The sequence below is a fragment of the Phodopus roborovskii genome, unplaced genomic scaffold (assembly GCF_943737965.1).
Source record: "Phodopus roborovskii unplaced genomic scaffold, PHOROB, whole genome shotgun sequence".
NCBI classification, from domain to species: Eukaryota; Metazoa; Chordata; class Mammalia; order Rodentia; family Cricetidae; genus Phodopus; species Phodopus roborovskii.
In genome coordinates, this window is record NW_026126141.1 from 58,736 (window position 1) to 65,864 (window position 7,129).

Here is a 7,129-nt window from a genome sequence, read left to right on the forward strand (position 1 = left end):
CATAAAATGTTACTAGCACTACTATATCTAAAAATAAGAGGTTTGTTAGAAACTTATTTGATTTCTTTAATGAGTTGTGCTTATGTATGCAAATATTCAGTCCTTTTAAATAATACATTAAGAAAGCAAAAGATTCCTGCTTCCATGGTTTGATTTGATTTGAATCCATGGCTTAACACCTTATTCACAGGTACCACGCGTCTTCTTGTACTTCTCCTCTTAGGTATAATGAGTGGGCCCTGCTTAATTGCCTAATTGTTACTTAGTACCTGCACCTTCATTCAAATCAAAGATTTGAAAATAATTAAAAGAAGTGGAATAATAAAGTGATTAATGATGTAATGTCAACAGTCATGTCTGCCTTGGCAACATATGTGAGATTTCCATGACCTTGACTGTGGTCCAGATGTATTAACCAAATAATTAATGTTTATACAAACTTAACATAGAAGGTATAAGTAAAAAAATAATTGTCATGTTATGTCTGAAATAATTACTATGTTCTGTCAGAAATGAATGTTTCAAGGTGATTCTGACCCTCATCTAACTTTGATGTAAATTGTAGTCTTTGAAGTTTTTGCCCACTCTTGGTCACCAGCCAATAAAGGACTCATATACTTTTAATTGGCTTAATCAGCATTGTCTGATTCTTTCTTGAGTGGACTATTACATGTGATCATTTTCAAAATTTTTACATGTGTGAACACACTCCAATGAGCCAGTTTGTGAGTGGCTTGGAAATGAACATGCCTAAAGACTGGATGTTTGACTGTGGTCAGAATTACATGCTTGTGAATGTGTATATATGCAAGAACTCGTGAGTGGACATATAATTTTCAGTTATTTGTGCATAGACTATTCACATTAGTGATTAACCCCAGAGTTACCAATAATATGTCAGTGTCATATGTCATATTAAGTAAAGAAATAAATATACTTCCCCTTGGAAAAATTCCAGATTTGAATTTTCTACTTCATGCTCCCTGTAGCTTATGTCCCATTTCTTCTTGTAGCACGAGTCTAAACCTGCACGGATGAAGAAGGCTGTCTTGTGAAGCTTTCCCTGTGTCTATATGTGTCTGTCATGTGACCTTGCTTGTCAATTTCTGACAAAGGGTTTGTTCTGTCTTTATTGAACAGCACACAAAACATCACATATGGAAGTAATAGGATACTTTATAGAAATCTTTAACAAAGCATTATGAGAGCCCCACTTGTCCCAGACAACAGTACTAAAAACATCAACATTTATTACTAAAGACTATAGATTGATGCCTTCAACCTTTAGACATTTTTAGTAAATGATACACTTCTTCTGGGTCAGGGGCATGGAAGATACATAACAAGATTACAGCTACTTGTGATCTTTGGTTGTAAGGATTGAGAAATCTAAGGCAAGTAAGTTTGGATATTATACTGATCTCATAAAATCAGGTTAAACAAACAGGCTGAGTACACAAAAGAACAACAGTCTTCAGTCTTAAATCACCTCAAGGTGTATTATTAACTATGGCTGAGAGATTCACAAAATGTTACTGTCTCTTAGAATGTATGAGAGACTTTTCAGATCATTACATTGTCATAGTTCCTCGCTTTTTAATTTTATTAAAGAAGAAGCATGTCCATGGAGAAAAATCACTGTGAAGAACTAATCAAAGCTTGATACACTTTAGAGAAAGCCCGAATTAACATTATTTTGTGGTGGTTCTTTTGAAAACTTGGCAAAATCATAATAGGACTTCAAGGAAGGGGCAGACAAATAAAATGTCTATTCCCATAAAATACCACATCTTAAGATTTAATTCTGGAAATTATTCAGAAGTGTTGAAGCAATTGGTTATCAAACACTACTTAATGATGTTTATTTTGATGATAAGAATTAAAAGTCATTGCAGATTGAATAGATCAATAAGACTGTTGCTGTTGTGACAATGATAATATATATGTATCTTTCCATATGTATATGTTTCAGGGCATAATTGAATTGTTCTGGTAGTAGATTCACCATTCCCTGGATGAGTCTTATTAACAGGAGTCCAAGTATGGACTTGTCTAAGAATTAAAATCTAAAGATAAAAATTACAGTGCAATGAAAAATTTGGTATATGAAGCAAAGATTGGAAGTGACATGTAGTTTAAATGTGGTTGAAATTCAGGAACATGTTCCTCATTGGTTACGAGCTTGTCATCTCCTGATGCCAGTTCACAATATGACTTTATTAATCTGGGTTGAATCCAGAGAAAGCCTGTAGTAGAAGAAAGCACAAATTAGTAGCCTAGGCTTCACACAATTAAGGTAACAGGACTCAGACCTTGGTTTTGTTCTTGAGGGAGCTTGTATAAACTCATGAGTTGAGATAAAGCTTCTTGTGATGTTTTTCTGAAGATAGGAGAGGAAAGATTGAGAGAAATGATTTTGAAACTTTTTTTAAACTACTTACTTTTTAATTTTTTGAGTCTTTTTTAAAATCTATTTTATATAACAAAGTCCAATTAAATGAAAACAAACATTTATACACAATATTTGGGAATTTGGGCATTGTTGTTTCCAAACTACTTCCTGCTGGTAAGGGGCGCTGTCATGGGGGATTCTAAGAAGATTCAGAAATCCTGGGTGTAATCTGTAAGGCTGCTTTGTCCAGCAGTTTTGAATCACTTTGTACTCTGTTTCAGGAGATCTGGCGTGATCAAACCACATTAGTCTGGAAGGATCCACATCTTTTCATTTTCTGTGGAAACAAAAATAGAAATCCTTTTCCCCAGTAAATTGTCCTTGAACTTAAATTTTGGAGTCAAAGCATTTTTTTTTAATTTAATTTATTATTTTACATGTCGATCCCAGTTCCCTCTGCCTCCCTCCCTCCCTCCTTCCCTTTCTCCCTACCTTTTACCCTCGCTGCCCTCTCACACACACACCCTAACAACCCTCCCCTCCAATCCCCCCACCCCAATTCCATATGTAGGGGAATGCCATCCAGTTGGGGACATGTAGATCTGACAGGTCATGTGAAGTAGGCACTAGGGCTTCTCTCCTGTCTCTAGATTAAGGCAGTTATTCCTCCATGGGGGATATGTTCGCAAAGTCCCTTTGTGCACCAGGAATACATCCTGGCTCCACTGTCTGAGGTCCCTTAGACTGCTCAGTCCTTGTCTTTCTGGCTGAGACCTATATTCAGGGGGGCCTGAGTCAGTCCCATGCTGGCTTCCCAGCTATCAGTCTAGTGGCCCGTTAGCTCCTCCTTGTTCAGGTAAGCTGTCTGTATGTGTTTCTGCCACATGGTCTTGTCCTCTCCATCTGCATCTGGGTTCTAGTTCAACTCCGTGTTTATGTATGGGTGTTTGATCCTGTTTTCAACAGGCATTAGTTGAGGGCTCCATGGATTAGTTAGTTGGTGATCTCACTTTCCGGGAAGGGCATTTATGATAGCCTTTCCACGGAAGCTCAAATTGTTAGTTGGGAGCAGTCTTGTAGTTCTCTAAACCTTTCTTTGTGTTCAGTTTTATCTTCAAACCAATATTGGCTCCCTCTTTTATGTTCTTTCTCTCTGTGTCTCTGTCTCTGTCTCCCTCTCTCTCTCTTTCCTATCTTCTATTCCTAACCAGGCTCAATTTTCCTCCTCGCACGTTTTCCTTTCCTCCCCCTCATTTTCTCCTACTTCTCACTCCATTCGCTGCCCCCCCCCACTTCACCTGAGCTCTGAGGGGACTTGTCCCTTCCCAGGTCTGTGAGGGACATTATATGAATCTCTCATAATACACCTTGTATCCTAGTTCCTCTGGTGATGTAAATTATAGGCTGGTCATCCTTTGATCTAGGTCTAAAATCCATATATGAGTGAGTACATACTGTGTTCCTCTTTTTGTGACTGGGTTACCTCATTCAGGATGGTTTCGTCAAATGCCATCCACTTGCCTGCGAATTTCAAGATACCTTTATTTTTTTCTGCAGAGTAGTATTCCATTGTGTAGATGTGCCACATCTTCATTAACCATTCTTCAATTGAGGGGCATCTAGGTTGCTTCCAGGTTCTTGCTATTATAAATAGTGCTGCTATGAACATAGTTGAACAGATGTCCTTGTTGCATGAATGTGAATCCTTTGGGTATATGCATAAGAGGGGGATTAGCCGGGTCCTGTGGTAAACTAATTCCAATTTTCCTGAGGAACCGCCATACTGAGCTCCAAAATGGCTGTATGAGTTTGCATTCCCACCAGCAGTGGAGGAGTGTTCCACTTTCTCCACATCCTCTCCAACCTAAGTCATCACTGGTGTTTCTAATTTTAGCCATTCTGGCAGGAGTAAGATGGTATATCAGAGTAATTTTGATTTGCATTTCCCTGATAGCTAAGGATGTGAGCATTTTCTTAAGTGTCTTTCAGCCTTTTTGATTTTCTCTATTGAGAATTCTTTCTTCAGTTCTGTACCCCATTTTTAATAGGGTTATTTGGTGTTTTGTTGACTAGTTTCTTGAGTTCTTTTTATATTTTGGAGATTAGCCATTTGTCAGATATAGGATTGGAGAAAATCTTTCCCCATTCTGTGGGCTGCCATTTGGTCTTGTCCACTGTGTCCTTTGCCTTACAGAAGCTTCTAAGTTTGAAGAGGTCCCATTTATTAATTGTTTCTCTCAGTGTATGTGTCCCTGGAGTTATGTTCAGGAAGTGGTATCCTGTACCAATTTGTTCAAGGGTACCTCCTACTTTCTCTTCTAAGAGGTTCAATGTGGCTGGATTGATGTTGAGGCCTTTGATCCATTTGGACTTGAGTTTTGTGTATGGCGACAGACATGGGTCTATCTGCAGTCTTCTACACACCCTCATCCAATTGTGCCAGCATCATTTGTTGAAGATGCTGTCCTTGCCCCATTGTATAATTTTAGCTGTTTTGTCGAAAATCAGGTGTTCATAGGTGCATGTGTTAATATCAGGATTTTCAATTCGATTCCATTGGTCTACCTGTCTATTTTTATGCCAATACCAGGCTGTTTTCAGAACTATAGCTCTGTAGTAGAGCTTAAAGTCAGGAATGGTGATGTCTCCTGAAATTCTTTTATTGTATAATGTTGTTTTGGCTGGATTGATGTTGAGGTCTTTGATCCATTTGGACTTGAGTTTTGTGCATGGCAACAGACATGGTTCGATCTGCAATCTTCTACACACCCTCATCCAATTGTGCCAGCACCATTTGTTGAAGATGCTGTCTTCGGCCCATTGAATTCTTTTAGCTGTTTTGTCAAAAATAAGTTGTTCATAGGTGTGTGGGTTAATATCAGGATTTTCAATGTGATTCCATTGGTCTACCTGCTATTTTTGTGCCAATAACAGGCTGTTTTCAGAACTGTAGTATAGCTTAAAGTCAGGAATGGTGATGCCTCCTGAAGTTCTTTTATTGTACAGGGTTGTTTTTGCTATCTTGGGTCTTTTGTTTTTCCATACAAAGTTGATTATTATCCTTTCAAGGTCAGTGAAGAATTGTGGTGGGATGTTAATGGGGATTACATTGAATCTGTAGATTGCTTTTGGCAAGATTTGTATTTTTACTATGTTTATCCTACCTATCCAAGAGCATGGGAGATCTTTCCATTTTCTGGTATCTTCTTTAATTTCTTTCTTTAGAGTCACAAAGTTCTTATTATATAGGTCTTTTACTTGTTTGGTAAGCATTACACCAAGATAATTTATGTTGCTTGTGGCTATTGTAAAGGGTGATGTTTCTCTGATTTCTTTCTCTGTCTCTTTGTCATCTGAAAAAAGTAGGGCTACTGATTGTTTTGAGTTTATCTTGTATCCTGCTAGTTTGCTGAAGGTGTTTATCAGCTGTAGGTGTTCCCTGGTAGAGTTTATTGGGTCGCCTATATAAACTATTGTATCATCTGCAAATAGAGACAATTTGCCTTCTCCATTTCCAATTTGGATTCCCTTGATCTCCTTTTGTCATCTTATAGCTTTAGCTACAACATCAAGTACAATATTGAAGAGATGGAGAGAGAGGGCAGCTTTGTCTTGTTCCTGATTTTAGAGGAATTGGTTTAAGTTTCTCTCCATTCAGTTTGATGTTGGCTGTTGGTTTGTTGTATATTGCTCTTATTATGTTAAGGTATGTTCTTGTTACCCCTGATCTCTACAAAACCTTTATCATGAAAGGGCGTTGAATTTTGTCAAAGGCTTTTTCAGCATCTAGGGAGATGATTATATGATTTTTTCTTTTTCAGTTTGTTTATATGGTGGATCACGTTGATAGGTTTTTGTATGTTAAACCATCCCTGCAATCCAGGGATGAAACCTACTTGGTCATAGTGGATGATTTTTCTGATGTATTCTTGGATTCGTTTTGCCAGTATTTTATTGAGTATTTTCATCGATATTCATGAGGGATGTTGGTCTGTAGTTTCCTTTCTTATTTGTGTCTTTGTGAGACTTCGGTACCAAGGTTATTGTGGCCTCGTAAAAAGAGTTTGGCAATGAACCTTCTGTTTCTATTTTATGGAAGAGTTTGAGGAGTAGTGGTATTAGTACTTCCTTGAATGTCTGGTAGAATTCTGCACTGATGCCATCTGGCCCTGGGCTCTTTTTGGTTGGAAGGCATTCAATGACTATTTCTACTTCATTGTGGGTTATAGGTCTAATTAAGTTGTTTGTCTGTTCTTGATTTAATTTTGGTAAGTGATAGTTATCCACAAATTTGTTCATTTCCTTTAAATTTTCAAATTTTGTGGAATACAGGTTTTCAAAGTATCACCTGAAGATTGTCTGGATTTATTTCCTCTGTGTTATTGTTATGTTCTGCTTTTGTTAATTTGCATGTTATCTCTCTGCTTTTTTGTTAGTGTGGATAAAGGTTTGTCTATATTTTTGATTTTCTCAAAAAACCAACTCTTTGTTACATTGATTTTTTTGTATTGTTGTCCTTGTTTCTATTTTGTTGATTTCAGCCCTCAAGTTGATTATTTCCTGATGTCTACTCCTATGGGGTGAGTTTGCTTCTTTTTTTTTTTTTCTAAGGCTTTTAGTTGTGTGGTTAATTCTCTTATGTGACTATCCTCTGTTTTCATATGGGGACTTAGTGCAATGAACTTCCCTCGTAGCACTGCTTTCAAGGTGTCCCACAAGTTCGCGTATGTTGTGTCC